The 27,876-nt window shown below is 39.7% G+C and overlaps 1 protein-coding gene across 2 annotated transcripts in view; it reads right to left on the bottom strand.

Annotated features, from left to right (window-relative positions):
- NEK7 (NIMA related kinase 7) overlaps positions 1-24,872 on the bottom strand; it is a 156,061-nt gene extending 131,189 nt beyond the window's left edge. Inside the window, exon 1 of one of the 2 annotated variants that reach the window (XM_032319398.1) lies at positions 24,588-24,872. The gene's annotated coding sequence lies outside the window, so the exon portion shown is untranslated. The remainder of the gene's footprint in view (positions 1-24,587) is intronic. The other variant, XM_032319395.1, reaches the window with a different exon arrangement.
- Positions 24,873-27,876: the final 3,004 nt, after the last annotated feature.

Below are 27,876 nucleotides of genomic sequence, written 5' to 3'. Positions count from 1 at the left end.
TATTGATTATCAGCAGTTGGATTGTATCTACTGAAACATTAGAGTGTGTGAAAGTCCGTAAGTAGGTGGTTAGCACAGAACAAAGAAAAAAGAGTTTAAAAAGAACAGTTCCTCAAGTCCGAAAACAGAAGCACGATTTCCCAAAAAATAACCCTAAAAGCCCTGCATTGTTCTTTTCCAGATAGCTTAATTATTCATAACACTTACAGCAATTAAAGCCACAGGTCTAGCAGCAAGAATACCAACCAGAAAACCAACCTTAAGTCTTAATTCATGATTATAATCTTAGACCATAATAAGAGAGCAGGCATATACAAATCTCTCTCTCTCTCTCTCACACACACACACACACACACACACTCACGTCCATTTCCTTTCTTTCCAATTCAAAGCCTAAGATCAAAGCAGCCTTGCCCACTTAGAAATAGAGGTCAAACTGATCTACTTATTATTTAATATACAATTAAACAAAAGAGAAAAATCTAGAATGGTGAAACCATTAATCCATGTCCAACAACACCTCCCTAACTGAAAGCTAACCATCACAGATTATGTACACATCTAACTCTTCTGGGATTTACAGTTTTGTAGGCAAATATCAAGTATATAGAAGCTGATTATTCTGATACCCTCTATTGACTTCTCTCTAATGCCTATCTTTTGATTATTTCACTCTTTATTTCCATCAAACAGAGATAAATCTAAAGAACATCTACCCATATCTTGTTTAATATGTCAAACACAAAGACATTTTTAAATCGTACATTTTATCTTTTTTTATATTTAAAAATAAAACCCAGTGTCCTAACAAATGCGATTATTTTATTTGACACAGTTTAACAAGGTCTCTATTTCAATTCAAGCACTTACCCTTTCACATGCTACGTTTAAGAAACTGATTTGCCGTATGCTGGTAAACATTAAAATACAGTTTAAATTCATTATGTGGATTAGTCCACCATCCAGGCAGAATTTTCCAAATAATCGTTTCTTCCATTATGACACTGCATGAACTCTAAGAATCATGCAACCTGCTAATTTAGAACTTTATTTTTGTTACTGTTTACTCCTTTGGTAATCTTACCAATATTACAGAGGAGAATCTCACAAACACAAATAATACAAGGGGAAAAACACTAGAATATGACAAAGAGACAACAACTCTTAAGCCACTTTCTTTGTGACATCTGACCAATCCCTCAGAACCTTAGTTACCTCAAAGATCACGTGAAGGTACTGGATTACATGATCTCCAAAATCCCTTCCAGTCTCAAAAGTCCACTCAATACTAATTTCTTAAACAAATAATAAACAAATAAGTCATGTTGGATAAATTCAGAGGTTTTTTTATTCAAGTGGAATAGCAGCTATAAATTGTTATTATCACAGAACAGAGCCTCCTAGGAATGCACAACTAATTCCCAAGCCATCCCTTATTAAAGTCTTCATGGAAGACAGCACTACTGGTGAACAGTCAATAAATGGTCAGTTAATTTGAAAAACAAAATACCAAGAAGGAAAAAGGTTTGATTGCTTTGAATGACATATCAAGTATCTAGCTGACCTCACAAAAAAATTAAGTTAATACTTCTGGGTTTGTTGTTTTCTGAATTATTTAAAGATGATGGATGCAATGCTCTAAGATTCCAATTTCTAATTATTAGTCTCCTCGAAGTAGCCTGGGAATTACCATGTGCTTAAAGTTAATGGAAAACTATATATAAAACAGGTGACATTCTCGGTTTCATAACTTACCCACTTTTAACTTTTCCCACACAGTTATTTCTCTCATATTAAAAATCAATCTTTGGGGGCACCTGGGTGGCTCAGTGGGCTGGGCCTCTGCTTTCGGCTCAGGTCATAACCCTAGGGTCTTGGATACAGCCCCACATCTGGCTCTCTGCTCAGCAGGGAGCCTGCTTCCCTCTCTCTCTCTCTGCTGCCTCTCTGCTTACTTGTGATCTCTGTCTGTCAAATAAATAAATAAAATCTGAAAAAAAAAAAAAAGAAGTCAATCTTTGGGCACCTGTGTGGCTCCAATGGTTGTCTGCCTTCAGCTCAGGTCATGATCTTGGAGGGCCTAGGATTGAGCCCCACACTGGGCTCCCTGCCCCCTGGAGAGTCTGCTTTTCCCTCTCCCTCTCCCTCTTCCTCTCCATCTCCCCTCTGCTGGTATGCTGTCTCTCTCTTTCTCAAATGAATAAATAAAACTTTAAAAAATAATAATTTTTTAAAAAGTCAATCACGTTATAAGTGTATGTTTAAAGCATCATTACATAAAGTATTTTAAACAGTTTTTCCTATCATAAATCAACATTGAAAAGCATGTGAGCTACAAAGCCATTCCTTATTCACACTTTCAGTAAACGACTGCGACTATATGAACATAAAATTATTTAATAAGCCTGAGAATTTGTTTTCTGAAAATGGAAATTATATGTCCTCTTGAAAATACCTCATGTGGGTTCTCATTCAATAAGCAAAGCTACATTTCATTTGACTATTTCCCTAAAAGAGTATGATGATTACCAAAAATTACTACACAGTCATAATTATCAACAAGAAAATGCTGTACCCAAAAGGGAAAAACATGTTAGGTAATAACAAAAGTTAAGAATTCTAGCCCTGCCTCTATCAGCATCCAGCAAATGCAAAGCTTAGCGAATCCATCTGCCTTCTCAGGGCCCTTCCGATGCCATCTGTCAAATGGGGAAAAGCCTGCCCATCCCTCAAGCAAACTCTTACCAAAAAAGAAAACTCATTCAAACCTCTTTTGTCATATTTTCATCTAGCAATACAGTTAAAACAACAGGTTTCAGTGTATATCCTGAATAAATTACACTTTATAATACATAACGAAATGTTAGCAACATAACGAAATGTTAGAATGATTCTGAATTATTACATAATGGCACTGCACATTCTCTCTCTGTAATCCAAAGGCTTCTAAATATTTTATTTATTGAGAGAGAAAGAGAAAGCCTGCCTGTATGCAGGAGGAAGCAGGGCACATGGGCCTAGGGAGAGGGAGACAGAATCCCCAGGAGAGATAAGGTGGTGAGCACTGAACCCGCCCACCCCTGGGCTCAATCTGAGCCCTGAGACCATGACCTGAGCCAAAACCAAGTGTGGGATATTCAACAGAACTCAGCCACCCAGGCGCCCCTACAATGCAAAGGCTTTTAAATGTTATTTAAAAGTTCATTCTTAATTTGCGACTGAAAACCCAAAAGAAAAAAAAGGAAAAAAATCTTCATGTTTCCCTATTGCCATGATTTTTAGTTTCCAAATTCTGTGTTTACACATACTCTTCCAGCAAAATGAGTACCAATATGCTTACTGACATCTTACACACTTACCAGTTTTGTACATTTAAAGAAGTTTTCATGGTATCTTCTCAAAAACTTCACAGTGGAGTGAATGGGAAAGAATTTCCGGATGACAGATGAGGAAACTCAAAAGAGAAAACCTACAGGACTTATCCAAGATTACATAAGAAGAAAATACTAGAACTCAGATTTCCCAACTCCTCTAAAGCAGTACCACATCCAGGCTATTTGTGTGATTATATATAGACACTGGCTGCAATGGCAGCTTCTTCCCGGAAATTGAAAGACTGCAGAAATCTGCATATGAATGAAATTTTCCCAGGCCCTGCAAAGCCACATTTCAAGGCTAGGGTTTCATGGGCGGTAAGGCAGTCCTAAGGCCATAGGAAAACTGTTCAGCTCAAAATCCAACCACATCCTGAACCAGCCTCAGGTCCCAAATCCCTTGAGTTTCCTACATGAACAAACAGCTCTGCCATCCCAAGAGTCCTCCTTATGCATCCTACTTTACCAAGGATAATACTTCTGACCAGGAGAACGCTTGGGGCTTTCCAGTTTTACTGAGCAATGAGTCATTGGCAGCAGAAGTGTAAGGCATACAGTATGATGGATATACATACATTGTGAAATGATTAAAATGATCACTACATTGGTTCAGCAAGAATCCATGATCTCACATAAACACAATAGAGAGCAAAAACAGAAGAAAAAAGGAAAACAAAAGTTCTCCTTTTGATGAGAACTCTTAGGATTTACTCTTTAAATAACTTTCCTATACAGAGCTAACTATAGTTGGGTTATACATTACATCCGTAATATTTACCTTATAACCGGAAGTTGGTAACCTTTAACCACCTTCCTCCAACTCTCCCTCTCCTCACGCTCCTCTGCCTCTGGTCACCACAAATCTGATGATCTCTTTTTCTATGAATTTGGTTATTTTTGGTTTTGGTGTCTTTGGTTTTAGATTCCATATATAAGTGAGGTCATACCGCACTTCTTTCGCTGACTTGCTTCACTTGGTATAATGCCTTCAAGATCCGTCCACACTGTAGCAAATGGAAGTTAAAACCCCAGTAAGATACCACCTCATGCCTCTTAGAACAGCCATCGTCAATTAGGACAGCCACCATCAAAAAGATGAGATAACAAAGGCTGGCAGGGACGTCTAACAATGGGAATCCCCGTGCACTGTGAGTGGGATTGTAAACTGGTACAGCCACTATGGTAAAATCCTCAAAAATTAAAATGGAGGATGGAGGAGCCTCAAAAAATTAAAAGCAGAACTACCATATTCACTCACTTCCTGAGTGAATTGATCCGCAGCCTCTCATCATATCCAGCAATTGCACTTCTGGGAAAATATCCAAAGGAAATGAAAACCCTAACTTGAAAAGATATCTGTACCCCCTTGAACACAGCAACATTTGAATTTATAAATATAATTTGTGTAATTATGATATATAACAGAGTATTACTCAGCCATAAAAAACCAGAATAATCCTTTTTTAAATAGTATTCATAATATCCCTTTACTGTTTAAGAATCCTTACAAATTTCCTGTCATTTAACCATTAGACCAAATTTAAAACCACCTTAAGAATTCAAAGCTCAGTGGGTTAAGCCTCTGCCTTCAGTTCAGGTCATGATCCCAGGGTCCTGGGATCGAGCCCCACATCGGGCTTTCTGCTCAGCAAGGAGCCTGCTTCCCCCTCTCTCTCTGCCTGCCTCTTTGCGTACTTGTGATCTCTGTCAAATAAATTAAAAAAAAAAATCTTATAAAAAAGAAATTAAAAGCCAGGCCTAGAAGTCTGTTGTGAAGGCAACATGTTAACTTTAATTCTTCCATAGTTACTGGTCTATTAAGTTATTACATCTTCAGTCAATTTAAAAAACTGTTCTTTTACCTTATTTAGTTCTTTTCTTCATTAAATTCTACTCTGGAATTTGTACTGTTACTCTTCTACGTTTTCTGTGGTGTTTTCCCAATAAACCCTGACCTACCTTTTTTTACTTTTAACTCTTCTACGTTTATTTGTGCTAAATATACCTTTCAAAAACAGCACATAGTTGAGGATCATTTTTTTAGCCTTATTCAGTCTTTTAAAAGGGAAATATAATAAACTATATGTAAACTGTTTTGCTGATACTTTTCTTTCTTAAACCTTATTGTTTCCTTGCTGGTTTTCTTTTTCCATCTTTTGCCATAATCTTTAATCTTGTCTAGCTATTTAGAAAACAAATATGTGTCTTCTCTTATTTTAAATTTTACTAACGGTGACTTCCCAGATTTTTTTTATAGTTCTTCACTCCCCACTTTTTGGTGGATTATCAAAGGAAAAAATGAAATTTATCTGATGATACATAATCTGATGCAGGTTGGCCAAGGACTGATCGTACCAGGACACTTGCCCCTCATACTCTAGCCCTGAGTTATCAGACTGTAAATCTTATAACCACGGCCTATCTTTCTGAGTTATTTCTGGTACTCCGCACTATTTCCAATCCTGTATAACAACTGCTTAGTCTTATTTCTACATTTAATTTGTTTCAATGCTTATTTCCTAGTGCTTTTGGACAAAAATGTTATTTTCCCCCATTTTGAATTTTCTCATTTGATTTTTTCTCATTTAAAAAAAAAAATTTAAAGAGCACACATGCAATACATTTTCTCGAACTCTTGAAAATCTGAAAATACCCTTCCATCTTCCTCACACATGAACCATAATTTGGCTGCGTATACAATTTTTTGGCCACAACCCTTTGTTTTGTTCTCTGTACACCTCTGAAGCAATTGTTCCGTCACTTCTTGCATTTTGTGTTGCTGTGTTTAAAGTGTTCAAAGAGAATACTTTGATCCTTTCCAATTTCTCAGATAAAGATACCAGCTCCAGTGACTTTTGTCAGCTACAGTTAAGAAGTGTGTATGTAGGGGTTGCCTGGGTGGCTCAGTTGGTTAAGCCTCTGCCTTCAGCTCAGGTCATGGTCTCAGGGTCCTGGGATTGAGTCCTGCATCTAGCCCTGCATCTAGCCCTGCATCAGGCTCTCTGCTCAGCATGGAGCCTGCTTCCCAGCCTCTCTCTGCCTGCCTCTCTGCCTACTTGTGATCTCTGTCAAATAAATAAATAAAATCTTTAAAAAAAAAAAAAAGTGTGTATGTATTTGCTATTACTTCATCTAGGACCAGCTTAGAATAAATCAAGATAGTAATGTGATTCACCACTCTAAGGGGCATGATAGGATATTCTTTTATCTGCCTTTTTCATTTCTATACAAAATACATCTTTTGCTCTATGATCAATAAGCAATTCTGCTGATTCTCTTGCTCAGGTTTCCTTTAATTATTCATCCTTTGATTATTTAAATCAATAATAATGCATTTGCAGCTGGCACATAACCTGCCTCCTGCACACTGGTGATTTATGCACCAGGAGCTCCGGAACCTCATTTCCAATGCTACTTGTTCTTTCTGCCTGATTGCCAAAACAGAAATGTCTAAAATCTGGAAGATCTCCAACCCATTGTACACTGTTACTCCCTTTTTTAGTGAATGTCATTGCCACCCAGTCATCCCATATAGTTCCTAGGTTATACCAAATGCTCTTACTACCTCAACGCCATGTAGGTCCTCTACTCACTCTACCTCCCAAACATCTCTCTGCTTATACTGAACCCTCACAATTCTTGCTATTACTATTAACTTATCAACTGTTTTGCCTGACGTTGGCAATATAATTCCCACTCTATGCACTCACCATAATGATCTACCTAAAATGAAAATCTAGTTATGGCATATTCCTTTAACAAATGAAACACACTTTGGTTAGCCTTACTTCTGGTTTGCCAGTGCTTTCCTTCTTATAAATCCTGTAGTCAGCCCTCATAACCACTGATACTTCCTCCAAATTCTAGGCTATTTCATACCTATCTGCCTCTGACAGAGGTTGTGCTAACTTACTGACAGCACCCTTCCCAAGCCAGTCTGCCCGGCCAACCTTGCTTCATCATCAGTGGCCCTCTGCCTGGGTGGTGCAGTTGGTAAGGCATCTGCCTTTGGTCCAGGTCATGATCTCAGGGTCCTGGGACAGAGTCCAGCTTCAGACCCCGGCTTAGCGGGCAGTCTGCTTCTCCTTCTCCCTCTGCCCACCCACCCCCATACGTACTTGCGTTCCCTCATGTGCACTCTTTCTCTAATAATTTGTAAAAATCTAATAATCAGTGGCGCTTTGTAAATACCTTCTGAAATATTTGTCTTAAAGTATTCTAGTGAATCAGTCATCTGTCCACCTGAGGTCCTAATCATTAACAACACTATAGCAACTACTACTTAAGGGCAGAATCCATTTCTTCTTCCTTTTACCTCCAGTACATATTGAGGTCTAATAAGTACTTGAATAATCAAATTCAGAAAATGAGAAGTTATCAAAAATTCAGGTCCTAATTAATTCGAATTTACATGAGCATCTATTTCTTAGCTATCCTCCCTAAGTCTCAGTTTAGTTCCCTCTGAAGGAGGTTCGTAATAAGCACATAGCATGTGGTGACAGCAAGGTCTAAATCCTTACCTTAGAGTAACAAATACAGGAGCTTCCTACGGCCAACAAATAGTTGGAAAAATAAAATATTAACGCTTCTCAAAAGTGTTAAGTGATGTGTACACAAATGTAATATGATAGTATGATCTTTTCTGTTTATCTTTACAGAAGAATCTCCCGAAAAGGATGTAAGAGACAAGTGATCCCTTACCAGCCATTTCAAAGAACTTTGGCCCAAAGGCTTTACACAGACTTTCCATTTGTTTAGTTTACTGTGGGCAAAAGACTCTGTTACAATACAATAAATTTTCCCTTATATTTCTGCCATGTCATTCAGTTACTCACAGAGCAACAACTAACCCTTGGCAAAAGCACATGATTACTAAGCTAACCATTCTGCTGTTAACACTAGAAAAATCATGGCAACTGAATGATACCATTCAGGCTAAAAAGACCGACAAATAAAGAGCTATGATAAATAGGTTGGACCCATTTCCCAACCTGATTATAAAAACATCCCACTGAATTCCTTGTACTAAATAATTCATAGCAGTGAATTCTATCATAACAAAGCTGATAAGACCCTGTGGAATACATAATAGTAGTTGGAAATGCTTCCATTTTTGTGAATTATTTATTGTAAGGTCATTTGTTTTAACAGACTTTGGTCTGTAACAAGTACTCACTAACCAAAGAGTCATCAGAAAAAAATTAAAAACACTTCTCATTTAAATAAAGGGAAATTTTAGTAGATTTTTTCCAGAATTAACACATGATTGTACATTTTATCCTTATTTTTAAAAGCTTATTAATTGCTGTTTATTCATACTTTTTTCACATACCCACTCTACTAGGCACTGTTCTATGTACTTTTTCCTGAATTTCCAAAATCCTCTTTTCTTTACATACTACAGTTTACAGTAACCATAATAGTTTTTAAAAGATTTATCAATTATTTCTTTTGATGGTCCTAAAAATTAAACAAGTAAACTGACATCTAGAACTAAGTAGTAAAAAATGACCCCAACACAGGTCCAGTGAACGTTTTCACTTAACCCTCACCCAGACCCTCAAAACGTTCTTGAGATCTGACTTAGTCATTAAAAACAGAGTCTGTCTAATGGATAATTAGGTTAGTAGGACATAATCAGTGTTTAAAAAACAAAGCTAGTGTTACTTTACTTCTGGGAAAACTGCCTTTTCCCTCTTCCTGCCTGCTCTCTTCTCCACTCAAAAAGAAAGAAAGCAGAAGAACAACTGTATCTCTCGATTTTCTTCATCTCTTTTTACTGTGCAGGGACTTCCAATGCAAAGCAAGTTAAAAGAAAATTAAGAAAGGAGGAGAAAAAGCAAGTATGCAAAAGCCATTTACTCATAGGTTACACAAAACTTTCCTAACTTTAATAAAAATATTTTTCAATGTATTTACTTATAAGGTAAATCATGATTATATTTTATAATTTAAAATTGGCCTTATGGGGCACATGGGTGGCTCAGTTGGTTAAGCACCTGCCTTTGGCTCAGGTCATGATCCCAGGGTCACAGGACATTGGACTCTGTGCTCCTTGGGAAGCCTGCTTCTCCTTCTCCCCCTTTGCCTGCCGCTACCCCTGCTTGTGCTCGCTCGCTCTCTCTCTCTCTCTCTATTTCTGTCAAATAAATAATAAAATCTTTTTTAAAAAAAATAAATAAATAAAATCGGCCCTTCTAAGAAACTAAATGCAGCTGCTGCTAATTTTATTCTTGATAACACAGAACTGAAAAAGCCTTTGAGTGGATTATACAAAGTTAACCAAGACAGCTGCTAAGCAAACTTTCTCACCAAACTCTGCCAAGTTATTTCAGTCCTGACCTGCACCATCCTGCAATCCCCTTCCTGCTCTTTTTCACCGACCACGAAATCATGCCAAACTGTGTCCGTGTGTCTGTTAACATACACAAACACATATACAAACAAATGTACTTTCTCTGGCATACTTACTATGTGAAACTATGATTTTAAGGAAATACTATCTGAAGAATAAAGACTGTTATTTTATTTTTTTTTAAGATATTACATTTATTTATTTGACAGACAGAGATCACAAGTAGGCAGAGAGGCAGGCAGAGAGAGAGGAGGAAGCAGGATCCCCACTGAGCAGAGAGCCCCACGTGGGGCTCAATCCCAGGACCCTGGGACCACGACCTGAGCCGAAGGCAGAGGCTTTAACCTACTGAGCCATCCAGATGCCCCAGGATTGTTATTTTAAATTAGCAACAGGAATAATAAACATAATGTTTGTTCATCAGAAGCTATCTGAGATTTTATGACAGACTTGAAATATAAATAACTCACAAAAAAAATTAAAAATCAGGTTAATAGTGATTATAGACTTACCAACACTAAAATATATATAATTGATATCTAAAATTTTATTTTCAGAAACCTTCTGAATCTATGAAAATCCAATCCTCTAACCAAAAAATCATAAAATCTTAGAAAGACAGCAAAGAGAAAGAAACTTGAGAAGCACTGTTTTATTAAGGATGCAAATGGCATTATTTGGGTTTTCACAACAAAACACTTTACCTTACATAGTATATACTTAAAGTCCGACAGCAACACATGAGTTAACTTTTAGTTTCTCTCAGTATTTTGCTGAGTATTTATTTATCTTCTTTTAAGTGAGCAAGGATGAACAGGACTTCTGACACACCTTCTCTAAACAGACTTCCCTGCTGCCCCAATAACCCACTGCCCCTCTATACTGATGACACCACAGCTCTACACCAGGCAAGACTTCACTGTTGAGCTCGAGCTCCATATGACCAATTGCCTAAATAGGGTCACTTGTCTATCCCACAAACAGCCCAAACTCAACATGAGAGGCCTCCTCCTCCCACCACACTTGGCTAGTTTTGATGAATGTAGCGTCAATGAGAACTGAACACGTTATTCTCTACTCTCTGCTTAAACAACAGGACTCTGAATTTTAAGCTGATCCAGTTAAGATTTCTTTTTTGTTCTTCATCAGCATTAGGCACTATGACAACTTTATCTATGACTAAAGCAAACTGTATTCCCTTGTATCTTAGAGTACTTCAACTCTCACTTTCTCTAGCCAACAAGAAGAAATGTATATGCCATTTGATAGTCATTTGATTTGTAGGGACTCTGCATGGGAGGACCTATACGGTTATCTTAACACTAAAATGACATGCAAAGACCAACTGCAAACACATTTTGTAAATGCATGAGAAGGCTTCTAAAACCATACCGGGACAAAGTTTGATCATACTACTTACTGCTTATAAAAGACTGTGAAGAAAGTCAAAATTGCAAAAGAATTAGAAAATATGCCAATAAAAATGGAAGGCTGTACCTTTCCACACTTAGTGAGAGCCATCTATATAAAGCACTACCCTCAATGAGGCAACAAATACCACGGCATAAATAAAATGTCCTAAGTGACGTTGCTAATTGCTTTATTTCATCCTTTTTCAGTTAAAGCCACAGTTACTCAAAGGTGGGGGCGAGTGGGGTAGGGAGAGAAAGGTGCTAGAACTTCAGGCCCCTGACCAAACTGTGGGTCCTCCTAGACGCCTCCTCTCTCTTACCTATCCCAACCCATTCAGTAGGTCCACTTTGGAGCACAACTGACACGTCTATTACAGCTGCTGGGAATACAAAAAGGATTCAGGCAGTTTGGATCCCTCAAGTTATTCCCAGGAGAGACAGACGAAAGCACTTTGAGAGCATAAGGAAGCAAGTACTCTGACAGACACCATCCCTGGGAACTGCTACAACAACTGGCAAGAGAGGTGCCTAAGCAGGCTGTCAGGTCAGCAAGGCTTTGCAAAGGAAACACGGGAAGTTGAGTTCTCAAGAATGCGTGGGAGCTAACCAGGCAGAAGAGAGGCAGGACATTCCTGACTAAAGCAGGGAACAAGGAAGGAACCACAAGTAACGCAGTAAGACAGGAGAGTCTGACGCAACAGACGCCAAGAGCCAAGGGCCCAAATCATATTTTTCAGAGACGAAGGGATTAGAAATTATTCCAAAGATAGTAAGTGAAGGATGTTAAGCAAAGAAAAAACAAAAAACAATAAACAAAACAAAACAACAACAACAACAAAAACCTTAAGTGGATAGATGGTATAGAGGGTGGTTCTTCAAAAATAATTAAAAATGTTTAAAAAAAAAAGCACACACAGATTGAAAAGGACATAAATACATAAATAAATCTAACCCAATACTAAATTTCAAAAGGGGGAAAAAAGAAAGCAGAAACTACAGTAGGCTCTGTTTATAAAAAACAAAATAACACTTTTTCTTGGTAAACTAAAAGCGTTCTATACTGTCACCAAAGCCTGGACTTTCCAGTCTAAACTTAATTTTTTCATATATCCCTTAACACATTTTCTTAATACATTTTTTAACAAATCTACCTCATGGCTGCCTTTATAATAATCTTGATTCAATTCTGACACTAGTTCCTGATACGTGATCACCTAAAAACCAGTAAAAAGATATCAAAGCACTATAGCTTTCATTGCTATTACAATCAAAATTTGAAAACATAAAGGTACAAATAACTCCTTACAATCATATTAAAGGAGAGAAAGGGGGCCAATCTTCTTAGTATTGTATGGGGGGCCTTTCATAATGCAATATCTGGGTATCTTTTCTAGACTCATTTACTATGTGCTTGTCCATTAATTCATAAAAATACACTGTATCTTTGGTCCACCTGACACAGGCCTTTTGTAAGTACCTTAAATGTTTTTAAAATAATTATTGACATTGTGATTGTTCTTTTAAACTTCCAGCAATGAAAGCAACGAAAAGATACTAAATAAAATATATCTATTTGAAGTGGATCCACCTTTTTCTCTAGATCAGCATTTGATGGCCACAAATCAAAGGATAACCTTCATGAATTCCCAATTAGTAGTTATACTTAAGAGGGGACTAATTTCCAGTAGTAACCTAGTTACTTCTTTATTTAACTCAGTTCAATGTTTTCCTCATGAGGGGACTGTCAGAACATTAAAACAGGATTCATTTGGTGAACACAACATGGTCAGTATTTTTTTTTGGCAGAGAGATGTTGCCTGGCCACTGAACTTGAACTAGGAATGGGCTTGCCTCTAAGAAGAGAGCTGAAAGGATATGTAATATACGGTTTAATAAATCAGGCTCACATCTAATTAATCTGACTGTTGGTCCTGTTTTAACCTCATGTCCTAATTTCAATTTGTTCCCTGTTGCCCCGGTCTCTAACTTGTACCTACCTGCTAAACTTACCCTTCTTGACTCCATAACTCTTCTCGTTTCTACCAACTTCACATCTACCCATTTATCCTAGTCCTGGTTGTTCCCATGTCATCCTATTCTGAGATCTTCCAGAACTTAAATTCAAAATTCAGATACCAAACCCAGACTCTCAAACTAGATCTCTGAATATCCCAACACTTACCACTTCCTGATCAATCTTTGTCTATCACACGGTAAGGTGTTCCTCCTACCATGCCCTATGGGCCCTGCAGAGACATGCAGCTGGCCATCATCACAGACTTCCCTGAAACCAACTGCTCAATTGTTCTGGACATTCTTTCACTCTAGGATCTGCCCAGACCTTCTGCCCCATATCATCACTGGGAGGCAATCACCTGTCATCCCCTGAATGGCTAGTTCTGACAAAGATGGTCCCAGGCCCTGTAGGAAACACAAGTATGTACAGGACATGATTCATACCTTCCAGAAGCTTATTTTCCAGGAAGGAAGCTAAGACAAGTAACTACAGGGAGAGTCAATAGGTACTAAAGGCCCAAATAAGCAGAAGGATGTCTTTATACTCACTATACTAGGGAAAAGCCTTAAAGGATGAAGATAATATTAATATAGCAAGATTGAATAGCTAAAGCACAGAAAATAGGCATTAAAAGGAGGGAGAAATGCATCAAGTAGTAAAGCCAGAAAGGGTATAAAGGGCATAAAATTTAACTTAAAAAAAATGGTCAAACATGACTAAAATATAGAAGAGTATAAAGAAGTGAATCTAGAAAGATAGGTCAGGGTCAGGCTGAAAGCAGAGGTTCTAATGTAGAGCCAGGCAATAGGATGCACTGTTTGGTCATTCCTGTGCTCCCATATTCTGTGATTAATAAAAACTGAAATATTTTTAAAAGCATAAAGCTAGATCTTTTTAGATTATTTTTTTTTCATTACTCACTCCCAGCTACCTACCAACAACCCCCAAATTTCTCCTTCTTCAACCCAAGAATTGGTGCAACCCAGGAGAAAAATGGGAGAACATTAAAGAACAAATAAAGTGAAGAGAATCACAGAATCATTCATCTTCCAAATGCTGGAGATGCCCAGAGATCAAATGGTCTGTCCCTCGGCTTGCAGGCATGTAAATCATCCAACTTCAGAGAAACCTCACCTCATTGTGAAACTAAGCTTAACATTCAACCCTGTCCAACCCACTGGATCATCTTCTGAAAAACATATGCAAATACCCCCACAACGTTCACAAAAAAAAAAAAGAAAAGAAAAGAAAAGAAAAATGGGCATTCATGTCTTACTGTGGAAATAGTGACATTCAAGAGATGACAACACAACACATGAACCAAAAAGGCCTTGGAATGGTAATAGCACTACCTTATCAGGGACCACACACTGGGACAAGGGTCCCAATATATACTACGTCAACATCCTCATGGCAGGATTACAGTCCAGGCTCCATTTTATTATCTGAACTATTTATCGCATTACCAATGCTCTCCCCTAGGCTAGACACTCAACTCCTAAACTAAATTCTATAAATATTAATTTAGTTCACACTAAGAGCTGGACTCTGTGCTTGGCATTTGAAAAGATATAAAAATGAACGGAACTTACTCCAGGACTTCAATACCTTCTTTATCAAGCTGCCTCTTCTTATTGTGTGAAAAAAGATAGGAGTAGAAATGGGGTCAAAAACAACAAGGGCTTGGACTGATTTGATGAACTCCAAATTAAGAAAAACATGTTAAAAAACACCAATAGAAAGTAATTTTTAAATGACCAAGCATTTGAATGAATGAATGAACTTGAATAAATGAATGAATGAATGAATGAATGACCAAGGAGGCTTTCTTGAATAAAGAACACAACTTGCATGCAGAGATCTGTATCTAATGACAAGGAGGGAAGTTAGAGGCGACTCAAGTACCAGACACTTGTTATCAGTGGAAATAAGGCAGTCATAGAAAAAGGAACAGGTTACTCATCATGATGTTCTTGAATACTTTCCAACATGGCCAGATACACAAGACATAAAAGCTTGGTGCAGCCAAGCCCAGAAACAAATAGGTAGAAGCAAGGTAATGGTGAGTAGAGGCAAACTCTCTAGGTGCAGGCAAAGGGCTGTTAGCCTTAAGCAAAAAGCAAACCATCTCAGAGGTAAGGAAGTGGTAAGCTTTCACACCTAGCTGAGAGAAATACTGTAGAAATGCCAAAAATGGTGAGAACAGCATGCACTATAAGCAGTACATTAACAAGGGACCATTTGTTGGGACAGAACAAAATCTAATACTTACATGGTATTATTTTCTTTTACTTGTTTGAAGTAGAATTTTCTCGTTTGTTATTACTTCGATTGTTGTTTATAAAATATTTATACTTTATCTAAGTGATTTTCATTGATTTATAACCATCATTTCAATGACACCTATCCCTTGTTTGAGCTGAGACACAGGTTACACATGCTAGAAGAGTCTAATTATTAGATATAAACTGCTCCAAAGGGCTGCACACCCCAGGCCAGAAATGTTAGCAGTAGGAATGGGCTCTCATTACAAATAAATATTTTTTTATTATGTTCAGTTAGCCAGCATATAGTCCATCATAAGTTTTTGCTGGAGTATTCAATGATTCATTAGTTGCATATAACACCCAGTGCTCATCCCAACACGTGCCCTCCTCAATATTTTTTTTTAATTAAAAAATATTTTTTTAAAAGACCACGTGGCATTTCTTGGTGTGTCCTGAGGAACACCTACATTAGAATCACCTGCAGTACTTATTTCAATTGGGTTCTCATCACAGACCAGTGGCTTTCCAAATCTGTATTTATTATAAAAATCATCTTGGTTGTTTACATTTTATTTTTTTAAAGATTTTATTTTTAAGCAATCTCTATACCCAACATGGGGCTCAAACTGACAACCCTGAAAGCAAGGGTCACATGCTCTACAGACTATCCAGCCAGGCACCCCCAGGGTACTTGTTTTTAAATGCCAATGCTCATACTTAATAAATCAGAATCTCTGATACAGACATTTTGAGGATCACATTTTGTATTTTGAGCAACGCAGTAATAGGACAAATCCTTTGAAAATACAACTTATCTTGGTGGTAGCAAAAAAGTCACCCATATATTCTTGAACAACTGTATAAATTTTGTAAATCATCTTCAATGTATAAACAGATACAACTCTTCCAAGGAATCATGAATAAATCCTTTAGGATTCATTTGATTAATCTCTAATCATTCTGCTTTGTAAAGCAGAATTTTCACTGAAACAGGGAACATAACAAATGGACAACCAACTTCTATGAGATGGTTATGGCTATAGAAGTAAAGGAGATAGAGCCAATCACTATCTCTGAATCACAGCAAGAAGAGAAGATATTAGAGGAGAAACTGGTCAGTGGCACTGCAGAACATTTCAGGCGTATATACAAGAAGCACTGGGGGCACATAAGTTATTTTCAATATACCAAAATGACAAGCAACCTGAAGGCTGGCTCTTATGAGTCAAGGTGTCTAATATAATGAAGTATGTACTTATGAAATATTGACCACACAACCACTCATGAACTTTCTAGCCGTTAATATCCTATGAATTGCCTCTAACGAAACGCTCCTTCCTGGGACTGGCCTCCGTAATGATAAATTTCTTGTCCCACTTGGATACTATTAAATAGTGAGGCTACAGCAACACACCCTACTGTTCCTCATTTTAGAGGGAAAAGAAATACTTCACCCCTGTGCAATCAGGTACTCAAACACTTGAAACTTAAATCAAGGCCCTGATGTAGGCAATCGGAGATATACTGTCATCACTCCACCAGCAAGTCTCTATCAAGCAAGTACCATGAACAGAGCAACATTCTGCTAAATCAGGAGAAGTGGGGAAAAAAGAAATCACTGTGCCTACTATCAGAAACATTACAAAGGTAACAGAGGCAATACTGACTGTTACAGAATCTAGCAGAGTGTGGGTTAGCAAGTTTACATCCTTGGGTTTTCATTTATTCTCACAATAAATGAAGAAGGTCAGTTTAGGTAACGTATAAGTTTCCTTTCAGTTCTGAAAATAACTGACTTAGTGAATCATACACTTAGGTCTCCTAAAGGAAACTATAAGATGATAATGGTAAATGGAAAACTTGAGTTTGGAACAGCTGTTTTGTGGTAGCAACAAGCTACCAACTGCAGGGGCGCCTGCAGGGTTCAGTTGGTTGAGCTTCCGACTCTTGATTTCGACTCAGATCATGATCTCAAGGTTATGAGATGGAGCCCTGCATCCAGCCCCACGTCAGGCTCTGCATTCAGCGGGGAGTCTACTTGAGAGTCTCTCCTTTTCCCTCTGCCCCTCCCCCCACTCATGTGCACATGCGCACTCTCTCTCTAAAATAAATAAATAAAATCTTTTTAAAAAAGAGTACTAACTGCAGATTACATATGTAGGATAACCTGTGCACCTTTATCTTTTGGGTATAATTTCTGCACAATCCTAAAATACTCTGTTTAGAACAAAAAGATCAGAAATCTGTAATCTGTATGCTGAAGAATCTGGAAAAAAAAAATATCGATTTAGCTTGTTAAACTTGAAGTGCAAGAGTGACTGCTGATCTTAAAAGAGAGAGACACAAAGGAAGAATGCCATGTGACAGAAGCAGAGACGGAAGTGATAAATGTCTAAAGCCAAGGAATATCAAGGAATGCTGCCAACAGTAGAAGCTAAGAGAAAGCATGGAATAAATTCTCCCTGGAGCCTTCAAAGACAGCATGGCTGTATGGACACCTTGATTTCTAATTTCTGGCCTTTGGAACTATGAAAGAATAAAATTATGTTGCATTACGCCACTCAATTTGTGGTACTTTGTTGGGGCAGCCCTAGGGAACTAACACAGGTGTTAAGAGCCAGTGCCCAGAGCGTCCATTTCCTGGACCACGGCAGGCAGAGTATGGTTCTAGAGATGCCAAAACAGCAGTATCTTCCTTATTGTGGCTGTGTCTTCATCAGGATAGAGACTGTGTACTCTCACACTGGCAGATTTAAGATCAAGAATAAGGCAGCAACTCCCTTGGTGGCCTGGTATTGGGAAACTTTGCTGAAGCAAATACCCTGTGCCCCACAACCAATCAAATACTATTAAATACAATGCAGTAAGTTCCTTTACAAAAACAAAGAGAATGATTATGGAACAAGAGAACTGTTTAATAAAATATAATTCTTTACCAGCAGCTCATATTTTAAACACTCAAGGTCATAAAGTAATAAAGCAGAGCTGAAACAATATGCCATTCGACAACGAAAATATTTATCAAATGTATAAACCATATTAAAACTTTATGTAGATATATGTTGAAGATGTTAAAAAATGCCAGTTTTTACTGAATACATTCCCTGCCACTACACTATTCTTAGCGTGTTCTAACACCAAAGACTATAAAGAAGTTAATTTGTAAGCCGCCATAAGAAACTGAGAATAAACATCAGTTTTTTTCCCATAAATTCAAGCCATCAATAAGCATTCTTTCTGTCTATCTTTCAATTTACTTGTATTTGTTAAATGACAAACCATACCTGGAAATAAATTGTTTGGATAAGGTCATACCATTTGCCTAAAAAAATTACCTACTTTCCAGTTCTGGGTGTCTTTTGACAGTATATAAGCATATCAAATTATTTTACTATATGGTCCACCTGTTAGATATAAAAGGCAATGGAAGATTTGCAATCCCTTACCTTTTAGAAGTACAATAACTTTTCTAAACATATCTATGCAATTTTCCCAATCATAATGTAATAGAGGATATGTGGCTTCGTTATGATTAAAACCACAACAAAAAATTACATTAATCTGTCAGGTATATATGAGAAATATGAGGAAAACATTCTAAAGATTTTTAAAAATCCAAATTATAAGACTACTAGAAAGAATATTCTTAGTTTTGCCATTTTTAATCGGTACTTAAGGATCTTTTTTGCAACTCCCATTTTTTACTGTCCAAAGTATAAGGCCCCGCCAAGCCTCTTGTGCTTTTTCCTGCATGAGGAACCAAGAATTAATGCCTTCTTCCCATTCTCCAAAAAACATAAAAACATGAACTCAAACATGGGAACCACTTAATTATGAATATGGAAATCACAAGGTAAAGAGGAAGAAGAATTCAAGTAAAGAAGGTAGAGATGGCAGGAAAGCTAGGTGGAAGCCTGGTGAGATCAAGCTGGGCCCAGGCAGAATGGGAAGCTGGGCCCAGGCTGGGCAACAGAGCCTGCCTCAGAAAAACTGAGAACAGCAGATGCGTTTCCTACTGCGGAACATCTAAAAACAGAAAGAGGTGAAATGAAACTAACACTTAGAGCCTACTATCCTATTTTTACAAAGATGTTTTCATTTATTCCTCAAAGCAATCTTACCTGAGCTGAGAAAACTATAGTCCCAACAAATCAAGTAACTCAACTAAGGAGACAAACCTGGGCTTCGTGTTTTTCATAATAAAAACAGAAAATGATACTTGTGCACAGGTTCTGATAAAGAGGCTCACTGTAGCTGATGGCAACTAGCCTGGTAGCTCTGAATGCCCTGGGCGCTACCTGACCGCTGAGAGAGAAAAATTCTGGCACACCCAGAACCCACTCCTGGCTCGGGCTAGGAAACTCTACCGAGTGATGTCAAAGCTGCTGCATTTTCCATTCCATTCTCAGGCTTCTCAGTAGCTGCACCCAGGTCAGCCTACAGCCAATTCTTCAAACAAAGGGAGGAGGTACCCACACATCCCCAGGCTACACACACCCTGACTGCTGGCCCTCCCACAAACAGGCCTTTTCCAGTATTTCTTTTTTTAAACTGGGGGGAAAAGTCTTTTATAAAAGACTAAGTCAATTTTTTTCATTAAAAAAAAAGTCTGCCTACCCTCTCGCTCATGCCAGAAATTCCTTCTAAAACCAACAAAGGTGGGCATTCCAATAGGTTTAATATGAAAACTATGAGTTAAAGAAACACACTAAAATACATTTATATTAGTGTTATCTGTCAATCAAGCAAAGATTAAATATATGACATCAGATTTCATCTTGGTTTAGTAAGGAAGAAGCTGGATAGTTACATAGTCATTCAATGTCTCAGGATGGGTGTGGGATCCCCAAGGAGCAAAGAACGGTAGAAAACCCTGAAAAGGCAGATAAATCTAAAAGAGGTTCATATACTTACAAAGCCTCTGAAATGAAAATTGGGGTATGAATAAGTGGGCATTATTCTGAGGGGATTGGGAAAGATCAAGAGATTGTAAAAAATGTCTAAAACCAAAAAAGGCGATAGGTTACCAGGTTCCTTGGCTGGTCAAGCCTCCAACTCTTGATCTCAGCTCAGGTCTTGATCTCAGGGTTTTGAGTTCAAGAAACAAAAAAGGCTATAAATACTGCTGTGGAAAATCCACATCAAGTCAAGTATCAATGGCCCAAAATCATATTTAGATCTTTGGTATTATATTCTAGAGCTGGGGTGGGCCTCCAACCTATTTGTATAAATAAAGCCTTATTGGAACACAGCCATGACCAACTGGTTCAGGTACTGGCCATGACTATAATGACAGAGACCACACGGCTCACAAAGCCAGAATTATTTACTAGCTGGCCCTTTAGAAACTTTACAAACTCCTGTTCTGTACAAAAGCAGCCTGGAGTAAAAAAGTTACCTTTAATTACTTACACTGATTATCAACAGAAGACCAATGGCAAGGTTTACAGGAAGAGGTCTACTTCCATGAAGTAACAGAAAACATGTATTTCTAAATTTTTACAGACCAATTAAATAAGTTTCATTCATTTATACACTATTTTGATTAACACCTTGGATAGCTAATACAAAACAGCTCGTTGTAAGCACATTATATAAACAGTATGGCAGAGCAGTTATTTTGACAAAAGTTTAAAAAAGCCTTCCTGCACAAGAAAATTAAGAAATAGTTCATGATCATCTGTCCTTCTCATTCCCACCGCTCACTAAAAACCATGAAATAGGTTCGTTCAGTGTTTTCATCAGAATGAAAAAAATATTTTATATAGACCTATAATGTATCATACAGAGATAATCAAACTATTAGTCACCAAAAGAGGAATCAGCAGTTTAGAAGTTTTATAAATCTAAGAATGAATCATTCTACATTAATTTTACATATATTTAAATATTCTAAGTGGTCATTATATCCTGCAAATAAATATATTTCATTACAGTCATATAACTAAATGTTACTCACCAATATTCCCTTCAAAAATGAGGGGAGGAGGAAGTAAACTGAAACAATCAAAAGTATGAAGAAACACTTCTTAAAACATCTAGCTATATATTTATGGAACCATCAATAAATTGTTGATAAAGCAATTCAGAGCAAACAATAACTATATGTGTCATTTCCAAGACACCCTCAAGTATTATACTAAATATACGGCCATGTTTTATGCATACTGTACTAACTAGAGCAAATATCTAAAGGGACAAATATTTTAATTGAAGGAAACCAGGAATGTGGACAAAGTGCAGCTTTGTGCAAATGCAGCTACATTGCAAATTTTTAAAATACCAAAGCCCATTAAAAAAAAAAGATCAAAGAAAACAAAACCTGAAAGGAATTTTTCAACTTATTATCTAATTAAGCAACTTCTTTTCTAAAATTGCATTTAAGTAATCACTATTCTCTCCTGTCCAGATACCCCAATGTGGCTACATTTGTAACATTACAAAGATACATTTTAAAACATGAAAGAGTTTGGTTCCAGAAACTCAGCAAACTCTCTAATGATATCTCAGACCACATCTTTAAGTGAAAAAAGAAACCTACATTTCAGTAAAGGCACAATAGATGAGAAAAAAAGAATACCTAAATTTTGGTGATAAATCAGAGCCCGTAACTGTCAATTGTAACCACCAGGAAGACAAAGGGGAGGGAAGTATGAGGTTAAATACTTACACAAACTAAAACTGCAACTTCTGCTCATTTAAAACGACAATTTTGATTTTTATGATTTGGGTTATGTTATTATACTGGCCTTAAATCTCCCCTCCACCAGTATGTTGCCATCACACCAGATGTGCTTTCCTCATTCTTGGAGTAAGTGCTGTTTTATTGGGCTGGAAAAGAGCTCTTGAAATTGTCCAGCCAAGAAAATGTGTAAGTGGGAAAGGGACTGGAAGGTGCTACAGGTGTGATCTTCATAAATAAACCGAAATAGTTTCAAGTATAGAATAAATCTGCACTCAAGTTACGCTCTTTACTTTCTAAATTGATCAAGATTTTTAACCGTGGCAAGACTCCCAAGTATTGTGGAAAAGCTTCACAATTTAGATTCTGACATTCTTTGGTTTTCATTTACAGATAATTTCGGAGCAAAACTCCATCAGTCCATCTGGACATTTAACTTGAGGGCCACCTTCGCTTCTTAACGACCAGAAAGCTTCAGGTGCAGAAGTGTGTTCAAGATGTAGCTCATTTATGAAACGAGATGTGCACGAGGAGTCAGAAGAAACTTGAACCTCCACCCCTTTACTTGTACGCATTTATTTCTCATCCCTCACACTAGAGTCCCTCAACCAGCAGACATCCTTGGAAGTGGAACTTTCTCTCCCTCCTCCGAGCCCAGGGCCGAGGTAGGAAGTACCCGCCCTCCCGAGCAGGGAACGGCAGTGTCCTCGCCGCTCATTGGCTGCGGAAGCCGTCAGTGCTGCAGAGGGCGGGGCCTCCCGGCTCAGAGCAGAATCTCAGGCCCGGTCCTCTCCGAGGGTCCGGGGATTCCCCACCCCCAGAAAAAGCGGCCAGCGTCCACTAGGGGTTCCTTCTCCTTTTTATTTTGCGGGTCCTCTTCTTAAAGTCCCCATCCAGTCTCTGCCCGTTTGACTCCTCCACGCGGCAATTTTTCAAAGCTCCAACACCTCTTCCCCACCCCAGCAAGCTCTCAGTCTAGGACCAAACAGAAAGATGCTGAGGTTTTAGGAGTGAAGCAAGCTGTGGACTGGATCTCCCGAGGGTAGCAGAGGATCCCTTCCTCTGGCAACGAGATAATTGCTTAAGTCTTCGGTGCACTGTTTTAAGGGCACTGGCCTTCGCCAAGTACTATAAAGAATACTCGGTGTCCACACAGTAAGACTTGCCACAAGGTATGACAGGGTTAAGTGAATCCCTTGTTGAACTGTCCACCGTTTTCAGGGTTTTGTCCGGTTGTCCCTAATACTATGCCACTCTTCGACCACACCCGCAGCAGCTCAAGCCCCAGGACAGACTTATCACGCGTGCATGCTGTACTTTATCCTGTAAAGCAACCTGACAACACAACTGCTCTTGCCTACGCGGCGTGTGCATACTTCTGGAAACTACAAACTCTTCGGAGTAAGGATTAGAAACAATGGTTCTAGTCATGATGGCACACAATGTTCTACGAATTACACGCATTCGATTTTTTTCAACAGCGTCCTTACGATCAGTGGTCGAGGAAAATCACTTCGTTTTTGTGATGTTTTCAGACTTTCAGTTCCGTCACCAGAACTGCTCGAGGATGAGAGAGAACCTACTGTAAGGTAAGTAAATTTTTAGTATTTACCCCTAATAAGGACTACAGCTAAGAGAGAGTATGATCTGTGTTTGACACATCATCTCCCAAGGCCCGCGGTACACAGAAAAGAGGCAACAAGAGTTCTTCAGATCTTACTGTACCATCCGCTAGGTTGCTGTGTTGCTTCCTGACACTGTCCTAAGACAATGTGGTCTTCTCGTTTTTCTTTCGTGGGGTCCCCTTCCTCTCTCTGACTTTGGCCTCAATTCTCAAAGTAATTACTTTCCATTGCCACCATCACCATCTCTATTGCCTTGCGATCTCTCTCACGTTTGCTGATCCCGACAGGGCCCCGAGAAAGCCCAGCCTCCGACAGGTTAGGCCGTCCTCCCTGTACTTCTCCAGACACTTCAGCTTCTCCCTTCGCTGCGCGGCTCCCACCACCCACTCTCCCCGCGAACTTCACTCCTCTAAGTCTGGTTGCGGCCGAATCCTGACAGCTGGACCTGACCAATCCGCGACGGATAAATAACCGACGGCGCCAATGAGCAGCAGCCGGGGGGTAGGAGGCGGGACTTCGCCTAAGTTCCCCGGGTCCTGAAATCAGAGACCTGTTGCCGCCGCCGCGGTGGCCGCGGAGTTTCTTAGTTACCGCGGCGCCCACGGCGGCCTCGGGCCGCCAAAGCCAGCGCCAGGCACCAAGTTCCTGCCGCCGCTCCCGCCACGGCCAACGACCCGGACCGAAACCCCCACCCAGCTCGAGGGCGGCGCGCCCCGCCCCACCTCCCCCGGCGTGGGGATCCCGGAGGCCGCCCCGCGCCCTCCCGGCCTCCCCCTTCCCGCCCGGCTCCCGCAGGCTGCCCCACCCGGCCGGGGCGGCCCAACCCCGGCGCCCGAGACCCCGGCAGCCACTCACCAGGAAGTTGGGAGTTTTCCGATCTCCTGCCCGCGAGGGACCCGGGGCGGGAGGGCGGCTCGGCCAGGCGGCGCCGCGGAAAGGCCCGCTGGGCCGGGGGCTGTGGCTGCGAGGCCGGGAGCCGATCGCCACCTCCCGCCGCGCCGCCCCCGCGGACGCTCGCTGCAGGCGCGGGCCCCTACCCTGCGCACGGCGAGGCGCGTCCCGAGTGCGAGCCTAGCGGCGGCCCATCCTCCCGCGACTCCCGCTCCTCCTCCCCCGGCCGCCGCTGTCAGGAGTGTAAACATCCCGGCATCCCCGAGGAGAGGGGCGGGGCGGGCGCCGGCCCCTCCCCGCGCCGGGAGCCCCGCGCCGCCGGTCCCGCCGACTGCGCGCCGGGGCTGCCCGCGGGGCTCCGCACGGCGCTGTGTGAACGCAGGGAGCCCCGTCAACTCCCCGATGGAGCCGAAGCTGCTCTGAGGGGCCCCTCCGGCGTGCGGATCGCTGTTGTCAGAACCAGCGAGGGGTGGTGTGCGTCGATCTGCCTCCTGAGCCCCATTCCCCTTCTTTGGGCCAACTTCCCCGCGCTAAGCACACCTTACATTTAAGTAAGAGTCCTAGCATAAAGAACAGTGGCCTTTAGGACATTTCTGAAAAGTGAACGACTTTGTTTGGTATTGGGAATCATTGAGGGGCGGGGTGGATATCCCAGACCCCTAGTACACGAACTGCAAAAGACTTCATTACTTGAATAATTGGGCACGTATTACTGGAGATGACTGCTAGGAGGCAGTATGGAGTCAACCACGCCTTCATCTGAATCTTTGTGCAGTGATTAACTCTGTGACCTGGCAGCAAGTTATTTCACCTCTCCGAAGTATCATTCTCTTTGTCTATAAAACAAGAATGGTAATAATACTGATCTCTGGGACTAAGGTTAGACTTAAATGATATAAGCAAGGTGCTTAAATACAAGAACCTAGCTTATAAGTACTCATTAAGTAGTTGTTACTGCCCCTAGGTCTTTCACTAGTTGAATCCCCAAAGGGATTCAACCCAAGAATGAGTGGATTATAGCTCAAAGACTTAAGAAGTTACAACTATGGAATTAAGATTTGGAAAGTTTATTTTTTGAAGGAAATAAACGTCAAGATCTCAAGAGGAGATGTAGATTCCTTTGGTTCAAGAAGTAATAATAAATGTACGAGTCACTGTTCTAAGGAATGAAGGTGCAACGGTTACCAAGATACAAAGTCCTTGCTGTAATGGAGCTTACATTGTACTAGAAAAGGCAATAATCGTCATCATAAGCCAGTAAATGCATACTATGTCAAATGGTGATTCATACAAAAATAAAGCAGGATAAGGAAACGGGACAAGGAGCATGCTGTTTGAAATACATTTACCTGGGAAGGCCTCTCTGATATTTGAGCAGAGACCTGAAGAAGTGAGAAAATAAGCCATATGTCGGTCTAGGAGTAAAGCCTTCAACACAGAAGGAACAGCAATGCAAAGACCCTGCGTGGAAGTGGGCTTGGCATCTGTGAGGAATAGCCAAGAGGTAAGTGTAGCTAAAATCCAAGGAACAAAGGGAGAGCACAAGCAGATGCGATCAGAAAAGGGGGTGGGGGGGCGCCTGGGTGGCTCAGTGGGTTAAGCCGCTGCCTTCGGCTCAGGTCATGATCTCAGGGTCCTGGGATTGAGGCCCATGTCGGGCTCTCTGCTCAGCAGGGAGCCTGCTTCCCTCTCTCTCTCTCTCTGCCTGCCTCTCTGTCTACTTGTGATCTCTCTCTGTCAAATAAATAAATAAAATTTTAAAAAAAAAAGGGGGGTGGGGTACAGGAAGGGGACAAATGTAGAAACTCGTTAAGTTTTAGAATTTATTCTGAATGAAATGTAGAGTCATTGGAGGTGTGACCAAATCAGGCTCCATTTAGGATACAAGAGCCGCACTGTGAAGAGTAGATTGCAAGTTAATAATAACTAGAAGAGGAAACTATTCTAATGGTCAGGTGAACCGTACTGATAACTTAGACCATCGTGCATATAGTGGAGGTAATAAGAATGGTCAGATTACAGATATATTTCTAAAATTTGCCAATGGGTTAGATGTGGGGTAAGAAAGGAGGCAAAGATGAAGCCAATAAAGTTGGTATTTGAACTAAATCATTCTGTCACATTACAACAAATTAACATCAGTCCATCAAATAAGAACAGTGTCACTTGAGTCATACAAAAGCACATCTTGCAGGAAAAATAACTAGATATTCCCAGGGTGAAGACATTTCAACCTGATATGGTACAGGAAGTATGATTAAAGGTTTGTTGGGGTGTTTGTATTTTACTATCTTTTGGATCACCTTTTAAAAAATGTAGATAGATTGATAGTAAAATATCCCAGTTTAAATAAACTTCAGATTCATATATAGACCAGATATTATCATTGGTATGAGGAAAAGTTTTATATACTTTATGAACACTAATAGGCAAGTAAATCAAAACTAGCTCACAAAGCCCCAATAGCCACAAAGACTTTGTCTAGTTAATATCCTCTTAGTGGCTCTATGGTGCCCAAAGTATTGAAATCATCTGTATGTGCTCTCTTCTTTCACCTTAAAGACTACAAAGCTACATCCTCATAGTAAAGTGTTTTCAAGGTTGTTAAAACTGTCAGAACTGAATCCACTGCACTTTCTCATTGTGACTTTTTATCACCCTGTGTGGAGATAAGGGAGGGTTGCCCCAGCCACTGGCTCTTGGCCTGGAGCAAATGTTAATGGAAAAACAGAGAGATCTCGCCAAAGAGGCTCCTCTGGCCCCAGCCATCATTAGAACAGAGGCTGGCTTTAACTGCTTTTCTCTTCATCTCCCAACAAACTTGCTCCAAAAATGCTGTTTGACTCCATGAAGTGCATTAATCACAGTCCTTTATATGAGCTGTGTTTATACCTAATTACTACACAATACATACCATTAACTATCAGGTTAACTTTGCTGTAAATGATATTTGATTATCTCACTGAGAGCCTATCAGCTTATACCAAGTCTTCCTACTTTATTATTCATACAGCTTCATTGGTCCCACATAATTAAAAATAAAAATTAAATGTAGAATTAATTACTAAAACCATTTTTATCCATAGGCTAAACCAGACCAGATGTTACATACCATGTTCATGGTAAATGCAACTTCTCTGTAAGAAGAGAAGCTTGCGGGGGTGAGGGGGGAGTGTTTTCCTGATGAAGGATGGTGAAGTAATATTAAAAATAATTTTCCTTTGAAAATGATCCTAGCCACTGGGGTAGACCA

The sequence above is a fragment of the Mustela erminea genome, chromosome 17 (assembly GCF_009829155.1).
Source record: "Mustela erminea isolate mMusErm1 chromosome 17, mMusErm1.Pri, whole genome shotgun sequence".
Taxonomy (NCBI): domain Eukaryota; kingdom Metazoa; phylum Chordata; class Mammalia; order Carnivora; family Mustelidae; genus Mustela; species Mustela erminea.
This window is presented reverse-complemented; position numbering and strand designations above follow the sequence as displayed.